General features: G+C 46.8%; 1 pseudogene; it reads right to left on the bottom strand.

Moving 5' to 3' along the window:
- LOC119304234 overlaps positions 1-18,943 on the bottom strand; it is a 20,917-nt pseudogene extending 1,974 nt beyond the window's left edge.
- Positions 18,944-20,584: the final 1,641 nt, after the last annotated feature.

The raw sequence follows: 20,584 nt of genomic DNA, 5'->3' as shown, positions 1-20,584 counted from the left end.
CAGAGAACGGATTTTGTGCCCTTTTTTAAAAAGAAATAGAAAAGCATGCACGTTGATATTTTGAATTGTTTTACATGTACATTGTCCGATAGTGTGAATCTTCAAGACTTCAACTTCTGGCCCATAAATATGTCCTTTTGTGGGTTATACAGAAAAGAAAAAGAAACATGGGAGAGGACGGTCTAAACTAGAGCCCATAACTGTGCACAACCCTCAAAATGGACATATTTTTTGACCAAAATTTATAGGTTCATATTTCAATTTTTTGTCTGAAAAGACCAGCTATGCTTTCGTATTGACAAAAAGGACCACGTCCGCACCGTATTGACAGAGCTACCATGGCGGTAGGTCGGGCAGCCGACACACGTGGCACCTGCTGCCACAGCCGGCGGCGGCAGAGCCTGCCGCCACAGCGCACGGTGGCAGCTTGACGATAACACGTTTGCGTCAGTGCAATGGAACGGGCAGGGGTGCTGGTGGGCCCTACCGCCATCGGCAGCCCCTTTTTCGTGGCAGACGTAAACCTGGTTTGGAAAATTTTGTCAATTTCTTTTATAGGTATACATTGTGAGCATGAAACACGATACATGCATATCATAGTCCATGACAGAATGAGGAACACATTCAGAGGTAGGAACACACAAGCATGCAACACACACTGATCAGTAGGATTCATAGAGAAGCACAAACATTGCAAACAATCACTACACAATCATCACTCCAGAGCTAGAGGAGCTGGAGGCCGCCACCATGGAGGCTAGAGCTAGGCTTTTCATCTGGCAGTCTTCTAAGTGTTGATATAACACATTAAAAGAAATCATAAGCATTATAATTGTATAGCAAATACAACTACAATTCCCAAACATAAACGAATGTACATCAGCATATTATTAGTATGGAGCATAGTTGATTGTCACCAGTAGTACTTCTTACATTGACCAACACAGCATTGACAAATAGAAATGGCCACCATGACCGTGATCATGGTATCCTTGCTTCTCCCAGTCTCAGCCTCTCAGGCCACTTTTGCCCTTTCTATGAGGTCCATCAGAACAGAGGGGCAGCTCCTCTGTAAATGCTTGAAACCGCCATTTTCCAAGACGACTTCCATATTCTTGGGAGAGAGTAGGAAGTTGATGCACGCCGCCTTGAGCCTCTGGCAGTGGTGCTGCTCCGCTGACACCAGCGTGGTTATCGCCGTGCTCGTGGAGACGCGTTTGCACAGCGTGTCCTCGCAGATCAGCTTCAGCCTCTCCATCTTGTACCTATCCGCCGCTTCAAGTAATCGATGCGCCATTGCTGTCGCTGCCTCATCTCCCTTGTCTATCTCATCAGGCAATGCATCAATATATATGTAGTGGATCAAAGCCTTGAACACTTTTGCCTCCATGTCGTCAATCCTTACGGTGGCCGTGGGCGTCTTCTTCTCCCTTTCTGGCACGCCAAGGAGCTCTGCTTCGGCTGCTGCCTTCAAGATCGGAGACCGGGCAGCCAGCACCCATTGATGGGCGGTGATTGTCTCACCTCCCACATGGAAGGCCACATCTGCCCCCTCCTTCCACAGGAGATAGGCGAAATCGCAATCCTCTGTTTTCTCGGCACGCAGCTCCATGACGGTGATGTCGCACCTGAGAGTGAAGCAATCGTCCTTGAGATAACCTGAGTTCTCTAGGGTCGTCCTTGAGGTGTACCAGACCAAGATCCCAGTGGTTGTGAAACTTCTATTGAAGGTGCTGGTATATGATGGCACTGGCTTCCCAGCCCTGTCCAGTAAACTGAGCGAGCCTTGAGCTGAGATGCCCTTGTCAGGCTTGACCGGCATGTCCCTGCTTACACTGACAAGCTGAATGAAGACATCTATGTAAGTGTCAGGACCCGAGGGCTCGCCATTGGGGCAATACTGGAGAAGCCAACTGTGGCCTCCGACCTTAAAAGTGTAGGATTTGATGCCTCTACCATGGGTGACCACCTTGGTTTGCGAGTACCCATCGATCTTGAGCAAATGGTGCCCGCTCACTGCTCTGGCGACGATGACGGAGGTAGAGCGTGACGACATCTTAGATATACTAGCCTATGCGTCTGCACGGTTTGATGGCTAGTGATAGTAGGTTATTACGGCTAGCTCAGAGAAGGGGAGCCTATGAGAATACAATGTGTATGGAAACTGCGGCAGCGGTATATACAATCAAATTAGTCAATGGGTATGGATCTTGCGGTGGAAGGAGGGCAATATGTTTGGACAAGACTTGCAAGTTTCCATGACAGATCCTTTGCTTTGCTTCACTTCAATTAAGCACATCCTGGTATAACTTGCTGGCTGCTAATCCCAGAGCTGATACCGAGTTGCGTGCCGTGGGTTTAGGATGTCTTTCGTTCGGTTTGAGCTCAAGTTTACTGTAGCAGAAAAGTGTCTAGCTAAAATTTCCGTCAAGGTTTCACTTGCCCATTATTTGGCCAATGTTGGCAATAAGAATGAATAGCCAAAGGAGCATGTGCATGCCAAAAGAATTGGCAACCATCAAGACAAGAATCTAAGTTTCTGATCATCATGACAAAAGAAAGTTGTAGGGTACCCTTTGGCCATAATTAGTACAAGCATAATTGGCAAGCTAAGAATATCATTGCGCAAACTAATGCTAGCTGCTTCCAGTCTTAATTGACAGTCTAAGAATATCAAAGCTTTTGGGCTTTAGCTTCTTCCTTTGGTGCTAATCGCTTCCAGTCCTAATTGTCAAGTTAACAACATCAGAGTTTTTGGCTTTAACTTGTACCTTTGATGCTAGCTGCTTCTAGCCTTAATTGGCAAGCTATCGATATCTAAGTTTTTGGCTTATTCCTTCGATGCTAGCTGCTTCCAGTCTTAATTGGCAAGCTAAGAAAATCATTGCACAAACTAATGTAGTTACTAATTCTACATCGCAATATAGGGTCATTTAGACGGAGAACAACTTTTGTGTGCCCATCCCATTTATTTAAATTTTGAAAAATAGAAAAATGTTCATATTTTGAAAAAATTCGATTTTTACATGTACATCACTTGATAAAGTGTGGATCTTCAAATTTTGGGCCACAAATATGTCCTTCAGTGGGATATACAGAAAAAAAACACGGGAGATAATTGTCTAAGAAACCATAAGTGTTAACAGCCTGGACATATTTTTTTGACCAAAATTTATAGATTCATACTTCATTTCAGCCCCACAATGTATCTACATTCTTTTTACAATCTTTCAAAGCCTCAATGTGCTTATCTTTTCACCTAGGTGCACATGACATCTTTTCCATTTAGACATGGCTGAGGTGTAGCATTGCAGACACTCAAACAGAGAACTCAAAGTGGAACCGGTTCTAGCAAAACGAAAGAAAGATTGTTGCACACAGTAGAAATACAAGTCTTTATTGCATAGCCAACACACAATGGTATAACAATCCCACACCGTATACAAATCACAGTCCATGATAGAATGAGGAAAACAATCAGAAGTAGGAACACACAAGCATGCAACACTCACAACACAATCATCACTCACTCCAGAGTCCAGAGCAAGCAGGCTCGTACTGGTCGGTGCCTGCAGTGGCTAACTTCAGGCATTGTGCTTGAAGACGGGATGATTCAGGTGTGCTGCGACGGCCTGCTTCACGGGGTCTGGGTTGCAGCTGCCGCTGAGCTCGAGCTCTTTCAGCCTTGGGAGATTGCCGATTCCGGAGATGAACTGCATGCTCTTGAAAGCCCAAGCTAGCTTCTCCAGCCTAGGTGCCGTTCCACTCTCGAAGATTATGTTGGTGATGTCGGAACACTCAATGGCGAGAAACTTGAGGCTTGGGAATTCTTCTTTCCCAAAAGTGATCTTCATTTCGCCGTAGGACATCTGTCGGAGCCTAAGGCAGCGCAAGCCACCGAGTTTGCCAAGGAGTCGTATGGCATGATCCTTGAGGGAGGTGTCGCGCAAGGTAATCTTGGCAAGTTGGTGGAGCTCTGTGATCCATGGAGGCAGCCCAACGCCGATGTACAGGCTCTGGAGAAACTCGGGAGGTGAAAATGGATTCTCTTGATCCATGCGGAATGTAAGAGGGTCGGTCTCATCGACAGGATGTCCAATTCGGATTGACAAAGAACGAAGGCATTTGTGCAGCTTGCTGATTGCTTGGAGGAGATGCTTGAAGGAGCTGGCAACCTTCTTGCCATGGAGAACAACTCCTAGCTTCCGTACCTTGACTAGCTGCCCAACATCCATGAGCATCGACTCACTGCCACTCCCGGAGACCTGTACGTGTGACAGTATCTCCAGGTTCCCCCTCATGGCCCCGATTCCATGGGGCATCCGCGGCGTGGAAAATGATTCCTTGGAGTTGATGGTGTCCTTGACCGGGGAGAAGTCTGCATGGCCTGCGAGCAGATGCTTGAGCATCAGGAGCTTGGCAAAATCTGTGGGGAAGGCTTGTATCTTGGTTTGCCGAATGTCCAGCGTCTCTAGCTGCTGCAGCCTATGGATTTGCCTGGGCAGCACAGAAACATCAGTGTTCCTGAGGCTCAAGTACTTGAGCATGAACAACTTGCAGATGTTGTTCAGATGGCGCTTCTCCAAGCCTTTGCAGCCTTCTAGATCAAGCACCTTCAGCAGCAGCAGTTGAGAGGACGCGGGCAGTGATCCCAGGCACCTCTTGCTGTCACCAAGATGTGCATTGCAGATCATGGAGCCGACACTGATGACATTCTCTTCTTCTGCAACCTCAGTGATGAGGCGATGCACTGGAGGAGGCACTACACAAGTCTTGATCTTGCCTGCATCACTAATGTCAGCAGGGCAAATGAGACCTCGGCTGACAAATGCACCGAAGCAGCGCTCGGCTGCCACTTCAGCTGAGCCATGATCACCTTCCACAGATATCAGGCCTTGGGCTGCCCATCTTCTCACTAGGGATGTCCTCCTGATGCTGTGATCGATCTTGTGGAAGGAGAATACATAGGTGCAGGAAGCACATGTGGCACTCTTTAGGCATGTCACTGTAGGAAAACATGAGCATCCGCTTGAAGTTATAGCTGCTATCGTCGTCGCAAGGACGGCGGCATGCCTCTAAACACAGGCTTTCCTGCAGCTTCTCCAGCTCCTGTCTTGTCCTGTGGGGATTGGCATACAAGGCATGGAGGAACATCTTCATGGAAGCGACATCCGGGTCGCATCTCTTGAGAATGCTATGTATGACGCCCCGCACATCGCCATCATGAAAATTGCTAGCTACAAGGGCCACTGCTCTCTTGAAGAAGAAATCCACAAGGGAATAGGTTACCACTTTATCTGGAGAAGATGACTTGACAAGCCCATCATCCTTTGTGGTCACTATGATGGCGCTACCAGCAGGGAGGCTTATGAAGTTGAGAGCAATTCTGATCTGGTCCCACATGCCCGGGTAATCATCGAGGTCGTCGAGACCAATCAGGACCCTTGTGCCTTCCAAGCGGCCTCGGATGCTCCACAGGAGTTTCATGTTATCTGATGATGTGTCGTCCAGCACGTCCTGGTTTTGGTCAGGAAGGAGCTGGCAGAGCAGGTCATGGAATATTGCCAGAGGATTGGTACGTTGAAGCCGCCGGACACCCAAGGATCTTGGTACACTTGCTGAGCTAGACCGGTACCTTCTGCATCATCTGGTGCTAGAATGACATTGAGTTTGAACGGCCGCCCTCTGGCCTCGTCACCGTCTCCTTTCTTGCCCAGCCAGGCGGTCAGCTCTGCTGCACTTTCCTTCAGGATATTGGGCTCAGCATCGACCAGAGCTCGTCTGAAAGCACCTCTCTCGTCGTCGTCATCATCATGGTCTTCTGATTCTTGGACACTGCGGAGAGGCGGCCTTCTGCTGTCCATCGCCATGGTAGTAGAAGCTTGCATGATGGCAGGCGGTGGCGGCACGGCGATGCCGTACCTCAGCCGTCTCTCGCCGGCCTCTTGCACCCGGACCTTGAGCTCCCGGATACGCTTGGCGATGGTGCTGCGGCTGCGAGGGATGGTGGCGCACCCTCCAAGGAACCATGGCATTTGCATGTAGCGCAGCAGCCCCGTTGCACGGCGGGGCGATGTGTGCCGGTAGAGGTTGATGCAGTCTCGGGAGTCGCTGGCGAGGTCCCTGACCTGCCTAACCCACACCTGGACCTCCTCGTCGCCGCCGCGCTGCCCACCACTGGGAGTCAGCTGCTGGGTCCTGGCAAGGTGGCGGAGGAAGCCGTTCATGACCGGATCTCGTCCTGGATGAAGTTCGCGTCATCGTTGGACGCCAGCAGCCAATGGTGGCTGTGTGTCGGTGCAGATGGCCGGCGAGATGTCGCCTGAGGATGAGCCGCCGGCTCGCCGGAAGCTTCAGCCATCTCTCTCTCTATTGTATATGTGAGTCGAGATGTTTCTTTCTCAGTTTTGGCAGGAAACGAAATGGTGATGGACGGAAACAACAGATGAGGAGGAGAGCGTACCTGATGTGTGTTTCTCTTCTTGTTTAATTTCGTTGTTCGTTTCGTGTTGTAGAGGGGGTGCATATAGTCCTTGCAAAGCTAGTTTAGGGTGCATGTAGGAAAAGAGCCTGCACTGTGATTGTGCCAAGGGTCCTAGCTACCTCTTTTCGTTAAATTTTTGTTTAATTTCCTTGTTCGTTTCGTGTACAAGGATGCATATGTCTCTAGTTTCAGTGGCCTTTGCAAGCCAGGGTAGGGTGATAATAGTAATTACAAAGGGTCTATATTTAAATTTGGTTTTCCTTAAGAGCATCTCCAACATGCGCTCAACACGCGGCGTGCTAAAATAACATTTACAGCGCCGAAATAGCAACTTTTTGCGCGCGGCGAACAAAACCAAAAAGATCAAACACATAAAAAATAAATCAACAATACATAGTTTAGTTTTATTACAATTTAAACAAATAGTTACAACATCAAACATACAAATCACTAGTTTTGATTCCATGCCCACCACTCCTTGATTAGATCCTTCTGAAGATCATCATGTGTTTCGACATGTCGAATGGCATGATAGGAGGCAAGCCAGCCTCTCAGCCCTCTGTCGCACCCGCACTGGACGTCCCAAGAGCTCATATTGGGAGTAGTCTAAATCTTGCCCACGCTCATTCTCGATGATCATGTTATGCATGATCACACAAGCGTTCATGATGTATTAAAGGATCTTTTGATCCCAAAATCTAGCCGGTCCTTTCACAATAGCAAAATTGGGCTTGCAAAATCCCAAAAGCTCTCTCCACATCTTCCCTAGCCACCGCCTGAGCATTGTGGAAATCAAGATTTTTCTTACCTTTCGATTTTTTTCAACGGCTTCACAAATGTTTATCATTTTGGGTAGATGCCATCCGCAATGTAGTAGCCATAGTTGTATGTATGACCATTTGCTACAAATTGCACCGGTGACAGTTCACCATTTGAAATCCTATTCATGAGTGGTGACCAATCAGGAACGTTGATGTTATTCAAAGATCCAGGCATTCCAAAAAAAACATGTCAAATCCAAATCTCTTGACCGGCCACTACTTCAAGGATTATAGTGAAACCTTTTTTTTGGCCGTGAAATTGCCCATGCCATGCCTTGGACAGTTCTTCCAATTCCAATGCATGTAATCTATTGAGCCAAGCATGCCTGGGAACCCGTGAGCTTTGTTCATCTCCAAAAGCCTTGCGACGTCTTCAGCATTGGGAGCTCTCAAATACTCCAGACCAAACACTTGCACAACTCCGACTGCGAAGCACTTGTCACACATGATGGCTTGACTCTCACCCATGGCCAAGTGGTCATCAACTAGATTAGCAGGAATACCGTATGCCAACATATGCAAAGCAGCTGTCACCTTTTGAAAGGTGCTACGCGCGAGTTCTCTGGCGACATTCCTCCTTTGTTGAAAAAACTGATCATGGCTTGCCAGTTTCTTTGCAATGCGTTTAAACAACTTGATCAGTGCTCATCCTAAAACGACGCTGAAAGTATGACTCGGGGTATACGGGATTATCCACAAAATAGTGCCTCATCAATCTGTTATCGGCATCGATATTATCCCTCCAAATTTTCTGACGACCCATAACCGAACCATCGTGCTTTGGCTTTTTATTGGCGTGCATAGCTAGGATCATTGCAAGGTCTTCCTCCTCTTGAATATCAAATTCTTCGTCGGAAGAATCATACGACGAACTCATCTACAATATTGAATTTAAACTAGTCTATAAAACTACAAACAACATGCACCAAATTCATCTACAAAATAAGTTGAAGCAATACATACCTTGCAAACGTTTTGTCAAACACCTTGTGGGCGCCGAGCGGCAATGGGAAGCCCGACGCTGTTTGTCAGAGGAATGGTACGCTCGAGGGGCGGCGGCGACGAGAGGAGGTGGAGGAAGCCGCGGCGGCGTGCGGGGATAGGCCGGGGAAGCGTCATCGGGTCGTCGGAGTAAATGGGGAGGTGCGGGCGGCGGCGCCAGCGGCTGGATCCGGCGGTTGGTGGAAGTCACACGCGAGTCGTCGCTGTCCAGCGCGCAGGAGCGGGCACACGAAATAAGTGACACGTGATACCGTTTTGCTCTGCGTGCTGAACCAACTATAGCGCGCGCGTATTTTGCGCGTCCGCTGGAGTGCCCGGAACAGCTGCGCGCGCGTTTGTTAGAGCATCTATATGTATAGATGGACAACAGGTGTGTTAGAATAAATCTGAGGCATACCGTTGATCATCCGAGAACCAAGCAATCACACGAGCACGACACCGAGATTTGTTAACGAGGTTCACTGATATGGCTATATCCCCGAGGCCTGACTATGGGCGCTCCTCCCCATGACACCGCTACAATATCGCACCCGGTCGCCCTGGACACCGGCACATGCTGCCGGCTTCCCCTGCGTTCCGGTGCTATTATGTTGGCATAGGTTACATTGTGTGTCTATCCCGCTATATAAGAGAGGCCTAGGATACAAGTGTCCTACTAGGACACGACTTCATATCCTATCTAAACACAATACAAATACAAGTCCAACTGTAACCTACCTTGTACACAATATTCGACACAACTCTAACAAACTCCACCTTGACGAATATTCTCCACCTCCTTGAATTCGTCAATGCGTCAAACTTCCATGTACATTGGACTTGAGCTTATCCCATGAGTACCGCTGCTACTCCAAAGACTCCATATGACTCCACCTGCAACTTGTAGTCCCTTCTTTTCTTGACCAGAGTCAACACTCGAACCGAATTAAGTTCCACATTACTCTAGTTTGCGCTCCCAACTTTCAGAGTATCCGTCCAACGCCATCACACATTGATCACTGACCTGCGTGAAAGTGAATAACTCACATATTGGGTGTCACACATAAGAGTTACCTGAACTCAACATCACCGCTCCTTTGTTGACTGCCTGTCTGAAACTTAAAGGAATTTCACCATTGCTTTTAGTCATCCCAAGTCAAATTTGCAGTTGACTCACCACATGTATGACCACCAGAGCCCTGGCCCGTCTCCATGCCCCGTGCGTACCGCACGCCTCACCGCTATTACCGCGTCGAGCCTCCGCTGTCCCGGTCGAGTTTCAAGGGTCGCGAACCCACACCACTCAACCTCCACTGCGGAGTATACCATCAACCATCGCCGACCGATGACGAGTTTCACGCTTCCATCAGACCACTGGGCTCTAGTCCGAACTGCATGTCACTCGCTTTTCCCTCTTTGTTGAATAGGCTTTGATTCACTAGATCCTTTCATCGTAGCCCTTCAATCCAGCTCCACCTTCAACATGACTCCATGGTAGATGATCAGTCCACCCCTTGCGCCCGGTTGACTTCAAGCTCTCATGCGTACGCCGTCTTGAATCAACCCCGCTCCATAGTCTTGTCGAAGTCACACAAGCACTCAGGCCTGCGCCACGTGTTTCCACGCCCCAGAAGTCGGTCACCATCAGCATCACACTCCTATGTCGCTGTCACCAATCCCACCATCGTCTTCTATACCAACTGACTTGCGTCGATCCGTTAGACTGTCCAGTCCGACCCAGCCGAAGTAGTCCGGCTGTATGACACGCTCGAGGCTCCCAAATCGTCTTCCGCGAATTTCCATCCATCACCTGATAATTCCATCTTACCTGACATGACTTCCTGCAACTCCTTCAAGCATCCATGTCGTGCCAACAATCTTTCACCCATATTCGCCATAACCCAAAGCTTTCAGTTCCGTTGAACTTCTCCACCTCAAACCTGGTACCCATTGGCGCCATGGTTTTTTGTACGGCTGACCCAGCGAAAAATTATTCGAGCTTTCCTCACGTGATGACCTTTTGCTTTCCAATGGATACTTAGCGTTGATGGATTTTCTCACGCTAGATGTGATCTGCCGCCCCAAACCCCGCTCAACGATCTCAACATGCGCCTCCTATACGCTTGCCCGATCGATCCATTGATCGACCGCCGCATGACTTGCCTGCGCTGTTTTCGATCGCATCTCGCCGAGTAAGCCAAAAACTGCTGCCATGTATCTGCTTCACGATCCGATTACTGCTCGAAGATAACACAACATGACCGGTCTGCCTGGATCGTAACTCGCCGATGATATTCATCCCATATTACAATCGCTTCCTGCAGATTTATGTCGACGCTTCTTCTTCCTCTCGATCAACGATCCACAGCCTCCGAATGACCTAGCTCATGATACCACTTGTTAGAATAAATCCGAGGCATACCGTTGATCATCCGAGGACCAAGCAATCACACGAGCACGACACCGAGATTTCTTAACGAGGTTCACCGATATGGCTACATCCCCGAGGCCTGACTATGGGCGCTCCTCCCCATGACACCGCTACAATACCGCACCCGGTCGCCCTGGACACCGGCACATGCCGCCGGCTTTCCCTGCGTTCCGGTGCTATTATGTTGGCATAGGTTACATTGTGTGTCTACTCCACAAGAGAGGCCTAGGATACAAGTGTCCTACTAGGACACGACTTTATATCCTATCTAAACACAATACAAATACAAGTCCAACTGTAACCTATCTTGTACACAATATTCGACACAACTCTAACAAGGTGAAATGCAGGGTTAAACCAATTTTTTTTTGCAAAAACCTATGAATTATAAAAGGAAAATGATTCAAACAATTGACTGGTCGAGGGACCTGCACGCCGCACGCGCCCGGCTCCCCCGCACGTATCTTTCTCCAATGGCCTCAAGTACATGTGTCGCCTCTCTCTCCGCAGCTGAGTCCTCATCCGATCCTGCCCTCCTTCTCCCCTAGTACCACTCCATTCTTGATTCTTCCTCCTTGTGGCGTCCATCTCCTGCCATGTATGTTACCAACAACATTTTGCGCCATGGATCATGGGTGACTCCATTCTGGAGCTCTCATGGTCACGTCATTGAGCTTTGGGAATGCAGAGGAATGGAACCAAGGTTGCTTGCTTCGGCGCTGACAGGGCTCTGGTGAGCCTGAATTAGCGAACTCGTTGCCTCCATTGTGGGTGGTCAGAGGTTAGTCATCTTAGGGATCTTTCGGGTGTAGGCTTCAACGGGATTTTCTCATGAATCATGATGCAAATGTGTTTTCTTTGTTGCTACACGCATTGTCTAACATGTTGCTCGGGATTTTCTTTTTTTGTGAGGGGAACTTAAGTAGAGAGCCGAAGGAACCAAGGCAGCTTCCATGGCAACTTTTGTCATGTCATGTACTCCTAAATGCTTGAAACCGCCAAGTTCAGTGATGACTTTCATACTCTTGGGAGTGATGAGGAACTTGATGGACGCTGGCAGTGCTATCGCCAGAGCCAGAAGTTATCGCGCTGCCGTGCTGAAGGAGACACGTTTGCACAGCATGCATCTGCTTGCACATCAGCTTGAGCCTCTCCATGCTTCAAGAGTTCAAGTAATCCGGGTGCGCCATTGTGGTCGTCGCTTCGTCACCCTTGTTCATCTCACCAGGCACGGTTTCTATTTTTTTTTTTTTTCAAAATGGAGGTGTAAGAGAAGAAGTTTCTACTTTTGTAGATCAAAAGGGCCAATTCCGTTTATTTTGTTTGCCAATTCCCACAAAAAATAATAATTATACTTGTAGCAAGCGGAAGGTTTGGCAAAATGAAAACGCGCTCAACCCTTTAAATAACAAAAAGGCTGCTGAATTTACAAGGCCTGCCGTTTGTACATTTTATTAAGGTCATGCAGCAAGAGATTTACATATAAATATACTTGTATAGGGCAAATCCAAACCTCTAAACACGACTCCTCATCTCCAGTAGGAAGAAGAGAAAGATTGGACAAGACAAGAGCACTACTGTACAACAAACAGGTAAGTGAATGAATGTCACAAACAGATACTCCAGCTGAACCACATGCCGCTGCATGCTGTCGGCCATCGCTGTTTGCTGCTCTTTTTTTCTTCCCTTTTTTATTTTAACAAGAAATCACCTACGGTAAAGAGGCAGATCCCACCTGGATATAGCTGTTACCTCTCCCAACACCGACTTCTTAGTACCATCTGAAATGACAGCCAAGGAGATTGAACATGGCAGTGGACACAAGCCAGACGACACTGTTGAGCTGCCTGGCGTGGGAATCCCTAGTGCAGTGGTGCGCAGCATAGCACAACGACATCTCCACCCACACCCCAAGTACCACCCGCCGCACCTCCACCTCTAGCAGCCTAAGAGCAAGGTCCGCTCCACGGGCCAAGGCAGGTGAAGGAATAGGCCCCATACGCAGCTCCTCGCTTCTTTTGTCTAGGTGCACCACGTCTGTCATTATTCTCTTGAGCTCCTTCATGTTCTCCCTTGCCTCACAACTTCTTTTCAACATCTCCATCCTTTTTCCATCCAACTCCCTCCATATATCGGGCCCTTGTTATGTCCAGATCCTCCTTTATTATGTCCAACTTCGTCTGTGCCCCTCTGTACAGCTCGGCCCCATCCCTTCTTGTGTCCAGATCCCATATTCTTCTTCTTCTTCTTCTTCTTCTTCTATCCAGCTCCCACCTTCTGCTGATGCATTTCACGCGACCTCCCCTGCTTGAGGCGATAATGAGAAGAACATTTTGGTGGCAAAGTACCATGAAAGGATTTTGTCATCAAAATCAATTCCAGCATGCGAGGTGGGATCCTCAAAGAATTCGCTCCATGGGTTCAGCGCACACTGACCGCTGTAACTCCTCCTCATCTCCTCATTGCCTTGACATGCCCCCACCATTCTGCTTACCTCTCCCAACACCGACTTCTTAGTACCATCTGAAATGACAGCCAAGGAGTGGTGCAGCTTCTTCCACAAATCTTTGCATCCCATTCCCAAGCACTGCACGGACACGCAACCTCCACTGCCATGGGCGAGTCCATTTCTAAAAAAAAATGGGGCGAGTTCACCAACTCGGGCTGTCCAATGGAACCTGACCATCTTCTATTTCTTTCTGCAGCCCTGACACAGCGCCGGACAGATACAACTATGTTGTGAAGCCGATGCCATCTTCTAGCACGCAACAATGCACATGTCCATGTTGATCCGATTAGCTTCAATAATGCCATTGTTTCTAGGAAGACAGCCCCAACTAGTAAGATGTATGTGACAATGACATCAACTCTGTTCAAGTCATTTTTGCCAATGCTTGATTGAAATAGGAAGAAGGCGGTGATGGTGGCAACTGCTGAAATGGCACGGATGAAGCATCCATACCATGTGAAGACCACCACTGCCTTTGTATACAGGAAATCATACATCAAGGAGAGCTGCATCTCAACCAACTCGAACATTTGGCCCTTGTTAGCAAATAGCTCTACGGTTTGACTCTGCAATGTAGATGGCCAGAACTTATAGTCCACCAACTGAGCCATGCAAATGGGGAGCAGGTCATGAGCTCCCTGTAGAACCTCTTCAAGATCAAACTTCTCCCCTTGGTCAAGAGCTTCCTGCAGAGTCTCTTCAAGATACAATCTCCCCCCTTGGGTCCATGGTGGACGCCGTTTTCGTTTAGCCTCACTCAACTTCCTACTGTCGAGGAATTTACTCATGTTGTCCAGGCTGGAGGACTTGAGCGCCCATACTCTCTCCCTATACTTGAGAAAACCACTGACAAATATCATTGCCAAGACTTTGACCAAGATCCAGCTGCCAGCGACATACTTGTATAGGACATAGGCCACTCCCACTGTATGCATAACAAATGAGAGCAGGTGGCGCGGCCAGAGCTTGTTGTCTTCTATGTAGTAGGCCGTGATGTTGTCCTGGCCACCAAGATGCACCAGCAAGAACGGCGCCCAGAACGCCATGAGCTGTTGGTGTCCATGGGACTTGCCAAAGAAGGTCATGTGGGATGTGGCCAAGGATGTATACCGCTATGTAGTCTGCCAGCAGGTATGCTAGCCAGAGGAGATTCATTGGGACAATGGAGATGTTCCGCCGTCGCATCCCGGCGAACATGAGCAGGAACACTTGCAGCATGAAGCTAACAAGCACTAGGATCTGGACCCCCCAACCATTCCATAGGCGCATCACTCCAGCCATCAGTGACCACTGAATGCACATGAGAATCATCATATTACAAACAAATTAGTTGAAGTACATACATATATTTCCTTCAGAAGAAGTACACACGAAACCACAGAGACAATATTACAGCCACCATGACAGTCGAATTAAACTATTAAATTTTGCATATACTAATGCAATGTACATGTAGTGCAAGCATGAGAACATAACCAGAACATACTAAGAACTATTGGCTCACATGTAACTTCTTTATGTAAATTCGCAAAAAAAAACACTTCTTTATGTAGCTCACAGCGGAACATCTTTTAATTAGTAGAGACTAGAGAGGGTACTCAAAAGTCATAAGGGAGTTTATGAAATTCATTTCCAAATATATATTGTATTTCTTATATACTTGTAATAATTCTATGATAACATAGAGATCTAGACCAACCTAGTAGCACTATTTCAATCTTGACCTGCCAAACAAATGATCTAGACAATTTCTTTTTGATATTTCAAATTTCTATTAAAGGTAGGTGGAAATGACGACACTTGGGCGAGTGCCATATCACTAGAACCTACTACGTATTTCTTAGGAACAAAGAACTAACTAATCTTGCAAGTCACTTGTGCTCGACTGAAGTGCTGAGCTAGTAATAATTCTCCTACAACGCTTGAACCAAATATTTCGTACAGATAAGGGCGCAACTTATAATACATTTCCCCAAGACGAAATTTCAGGAAGATATGAGCCACACCCTACAATTTTTGCATTATTTGCAGAGATGCAGAGAAAACGGTACTAGTAGTAAATTTCAGCACATTGTTTATCCAAGACAAGGGAACATGTACAGTTTGCTGTTTTGTAGAGCACCTAATTTGCAGTTAATCTAGATCTTAAGACATGTAAAAGAGATTCACCTCGATGGCAGAAGAAGGCACGAGGGAGGGAGGTTTGTCGCAGAACAGCAGCAGGACTCCTAATCCTAATTAGCTCGCTAAGTATCCATGAGACAAAGATGCAGCACTAGTTGATTTGGGTATTATGGTTGATCAGCCAACTAGTCACTTGTCCCCCAGGACCATTATATCTATATATCGAAGGCTGCTGAAGAACCGTCTTTCCTGCCCAGCCCATTAGTCTCTTGTAAGCTTTTCCTCTTGGATGGAGAAGGCACCGTCCGGCCTTGCTTTACCCTCTGCCAAGCAAAGTAGTACTCCCTCCGTTCACTTTTGTAAGTCCTTTCAGACAGCTCAAAATAGGCTGTTTTGCACATTGTCTGAAATGTCTTCAAGGTCTTATAAAAGTGAACAGAGGGAGTAGTAAAGCTCGATGAGAAGATAAACTACTCGCTAGCAAAAACTGCACAGTACTGAACATTGCGCTTTGGATGATTTCATTAAAAAAAAATCTCTTCTTTTGCTGGTGCAGAAGCTTGGAAAGACAAGAATCCAAGAATCCGTCCTGCTCGAAGCAAGGCATGATTTTTAGTTTGGAACAGGAAAGGTATTGCCCCCTTCCCAAAAAACAAAGGTACAATATTACTATTCCCCTGAAAAAGAAGAAGCAGGGTAGATTGCAGCATCACAACACAATCGAGTTGGCAGGGCCCAGCTTATACCTTCCTTGCGGACTCATCTCCTCCGGTCGCCGGTAGAAACGTGGACGCGGTGAGCCCCATCGGCTGATGCTGCCTGCTTTTTTTTTTTTGAAAAGGAGGACTCCTCGGTCTCTGCATCGAAACGATGCATACGGCTACATTTATAGATAAATAAAAATGTTCAACAAGTTTTTATAGTCTGAAAACAGAAAAACGGCAACCTCACAAAGAGCCACAACGTCAAAAACAAAATGCCCCAAAGCCACCACCGGCTGGCAAAACAAAGATATGTAAACTAATCGCCTATCCTATTACATGACCGTCATCCAAACCGGTTGAAGATATCCCGCGCTACCATCTCCCACCGGACAGATCCAGTAAACAAACGCTCCCCGGCCAAGGGCTTCAGCACCTCCGACTCGCCGGCCAAGGATCCGGCCATGCCCCTGCCGCAGTAAAGGGGTAGGGCGGGCGACGGGGTAGAGAAGGGAGTGGGGGAGCGAGCAGGGGCGGCAGAGACCACATGGCATGGGTGACGGCGGGCAAGGTGACGGCGCACGGCATTGGTAGAGGCGGAACTGCGGTGGGAGGAGAAAGGTGGAGGCTGCAGGTGCTCCTTTTTTTCCCAAAGATTTGTCATTTTCACTGATCATGGACTAAATAAAGAAGTGAAGAGTTGCGTGGCTAGTTAAACGAAAAAAAATCGAAGGATAACCTAGATAACTTCTTTTCTAGTTTTTCTTGGTCATTGGTGGATCGATTTTTACGTGATGTCCAATTTTATATCTTTGTGTGGAGTTTTTTTTACAAAGACGTGATTTTTGATGTCTTAGAAATATGCTATTTATTGGTTAGTAGTTTTGCATTGGCAGTCTGTGAAGTATGCTATTTATTTTCTATTCCCGCCATTCCATAATGTAAGATTTTTTTCACACTACATTAGTGTCAGAAAACGTCCTATATTATAAGACGGAGGGAGCAGTAGTTTTGCATTGACAGTATGTGAAGTATGCTAATTATTTTCTATTCCCGCCGTCCCATAATGTAAGACTTTTTTCACACTACACTAGTGTCAGAAAATGTCCTACATTATAAGACGGAGGGAGCAGTAGTTTTGCTTACTAAGAGCATCACCAATGTGTAGAGGCAGACTTGCCTCTAAGGTGGGCCCTACACCCCAACCCCAAGCATGTACAAAGACCTCAGGGTGTGTAGCATCCGTCCTTGCCTCTAAAGATGGGTCCCATATGAAATAAACAATTTCAAATATCCCAGCTGATTTCAATCTTTCCATGCACTTGTCATAGAACATTTTTTACAGCAATACACTGGTATATACTCCCTCCGTTCGGAATTACTTGTCGCATAAATGGATGCATCTAGATGTATTTTAGTTCTATATACATCCATATCCGAAACAAGTAATTCCGAACGAAAGGAGCAGATCCGTTTATATTTTTTGATCGCTGGAGGCTGCCTCCAAGCATAGCGACGACGCTAGTGAATTTTAGCTTAGAGGCAGAACACGTAGTGTATAGCGCCAGCGCCAAAGAGCATAGAAGCAGCGATAGAGGCGGCTAAATCGTACACTGTAGCTACCCCTTACAAAATCTATTTATAGTTTGGTTGAGATTCACAGCTCGTGATGAGTGGTTGGGCTGTCATCGGAGGGCATGACCTTACAAATGTCTCCTGCTTCCTCGAGTTTACCATTAGCAGGTTTATCCGTGTGTCTTTATTAGCAGGTTGTTAACAGTTTTACTATTAGCAAGTTTATTTATTTTGAAACGGAGGGAGTACATTTTTCAACAAAAAAGGAGTGCAAACAATGTCCACACTTATTTGACTCGTCACTCGTGTATGTTTTTTTAAAACAAATGCGTGGAAAACAGGTTTTGATTATTCCAAGAGGAATTGTTCACCCATACGAAAATCAATACTTGTGCCCCTCTGTAAAGATATATAAGAATGTTCACTTGTTAAAAAAAAATCTTTCTTTACAGAGGGAGCACTTTTAAGAAAGTGTGTTATAAAAAAATATTGTGTATATTAAAAAAATATTTGTATATCTCAAAAAGATGCTCATTTTGAATAAGAATGTTCACTTGTTAACCAAATAATCCATATGCCCCATTAAAAATATTTGTGTATTTTGCCAAGACGAAAAAAAGTAAAAGGAAAAGATCGTACAAGGCCTGGCCCATTTGGGGAAGCACTGTGGACAGCCCTACTTCCAGGTAAGATGTGCTGCGAGTCACTCAAACGTGTACACCGCCCCACCCCTTGCACGCACTCTTTAGGCCCCTGGTTATTTTCTCCTTTTTATTTCCTTTTATTAATTTTATTTCTGGGATTTAAAAAAATCATAAATATAAAAAAACATTAATTTTAGAAAATATTGCAAACTTTAAAAATATTTTTGGATTTAAAGAAATGTTCATGAATTTGATTTTTTACCAGATCTCAAAAAATTACAAAATTTAGAAATGTTGTGAATTTGTTTAAAAAATTATAAACCTAATTTTTTGTTAACAAAAAAATATTCAGAAATTTTACAAAATGTGCAAATATAGAAACTATTCTCAAATTAAAAAATGGTTCCCAAATTTCACTGATCATGGACTAAATAAAGAAGTGAAGAGTTGTGTGGCTAGTTAAACGAAGAAAATCGAAGGATAACCTAGATGGTAGAACCTTGGCGCGCCAAAACAAATAGTTGTTCGGCGTGAGACGAGTCGTGATTAGGTTGTCGAAGTGGAACGGTCCGGAGATCATGGCGGCGTCGGTGGTAGCAACAGCGGAGACCGCAGGGGCTTCGGGTGCCACACCCGCGGGCTGATCAGTGGAGGCCCCCGAGGCCGCCGGCATGATGGCGAGTGTCGGGGATGAGCCAGCAGTGGCCGCAGGTGGCACCATCATCGCGGCGGTGGAGGACGCCACCGTCGACGGCGCGGGAGACGGCGGGATCGGAGCCGAGGACAACGAACCAATGGCGGTGGTGCCGAAGACTTGGGGTCGCGGCGACGCACCAGCGTGGGCAGGAAGATTGAGAAGGGCGGCCAGCGTCGCAGGGATGACCCCGGAGCTGGCGGAACCGGAGGCAGAAGCGGTCATGACAGCGGCGGCGACGGCGGCCCTAGGGTTGGGGGCACGGCGGCGGCGGTTGAGGTGGAGGTGGAGTAGGTTCTAGGTTTAGGCTGATATCATGTTAAACATAGGATTTATGGAAACTGGCTCAACCCTCTAGAGGTGGCCTATCACATATATTTATAAGGTTACACAATATATAAATTACACAGTTAGGCTACGTTACAAAGTCTAACACCCAGAACGCCATGAGCTGTTGGTGTACGTGCGACTTGCCGAAGAAGGTCATGTGGCCAAGGATGTATACCGCTATGTAGTCTGCCAGCAGGTATGCTAGCCAGAGGAGGTTCCTTGGGACAATGGAGATGTTCCGCCGTCGCATCCCGGCGAGCATGAGCAGGAACACTTGCAGCACGAAGCTAACAAGCACTAGGATCTGGACCCCCCAACCATTCCATAGGCGCATCACTCCAACCATCAGTGACCACCGAATGCGCAGGAGAATCATCATATTACAAACAAATTAGTTGACCCTCTCTTGTTGCCAGCTGGCGTAAAAAAAGGAAAGAAACGATCTGATCGTGCACATGGCCAGATTCCCTTTTCTCCCAATCGTAACCGACGCAACCCAGTGTGTGTGAACACACAGCACAAAACCTCTGGAGACTTTTCTCCCTTCCCCGCTCCTCCTCCACCCTTTCTTCCTCATCAACCCCTCCCTCCTCCATCTTCTGCAGGATCCATCCACCCAACCCATCAGCACTTGAACCTTCCGTGCGCCACCTCTCTATCTGGACAACTTGGGGGTGTGCCACTATGCCCTGATCCCTGCAAGAAGGAAACACAAAAGGCATCAGTGTTATGCATGCAACTTGGATGTTATGCATGCAACCCCTCCTTGAGTCCTTGTATTAGGTTGGTTCTTCAGTTTGATTTATCGAGAGCAAAAACCGTCAACAACTTATGGCAGTTATTTTGGGCAAGTTCAGTAAACCCCAATAGGCAAATCTCTGTAATGCACTCTGACTTGCGAGGGTAAAAAAACCTTGTGTTCCTTTATAGGAAGCATGCAAAAAATGTTTTTTGAATACTGTGGACATTGTAATACACAAGTTACAGGTTTGTTGTTTGGAAAACATAGTAAGGGAGGGGGAAAAGGTTTGTGTGTCAGATAAATCACAAAATGCAAAATAGGCAAATCACAGATGCAGAGCAGGCAATTCACATGCTTAGCACTAGCAAGTCACAGCCAAATTTCAAGCAAGTCATACTCATCACTAGCTGCAATGCACTGTGTAATGCACTCTGACTTGGTAGTGCCAGACAAAAAAACATAATGTTCCTTTGAAAAAAATGTGGACATTGAAAAACACAAGTTATAGGTTCGTTGTTTGGAAAAACTTAAAAATAATTTGACCCATC

This window comes from Triticum dicoccoides, chromosome 5A (genome assembly GCF_002162155.2).
Source record: "Triticum dicoccoides isolate Atlit2015 ecotype Zavitan chromosome 5A, WEW_v2.0, whole genome shotgun sequence".
NCBI lineage: Eukaryota > Viridiplantae > Streptophyta > Magnoliopsida > Poales > Poaceae > Triticum > Triticum dicoccoides.
Note: the sequence above shows the minus strand (reverse complement) of the source record. Positions and strands in the feature narration are given on the sequence as shown.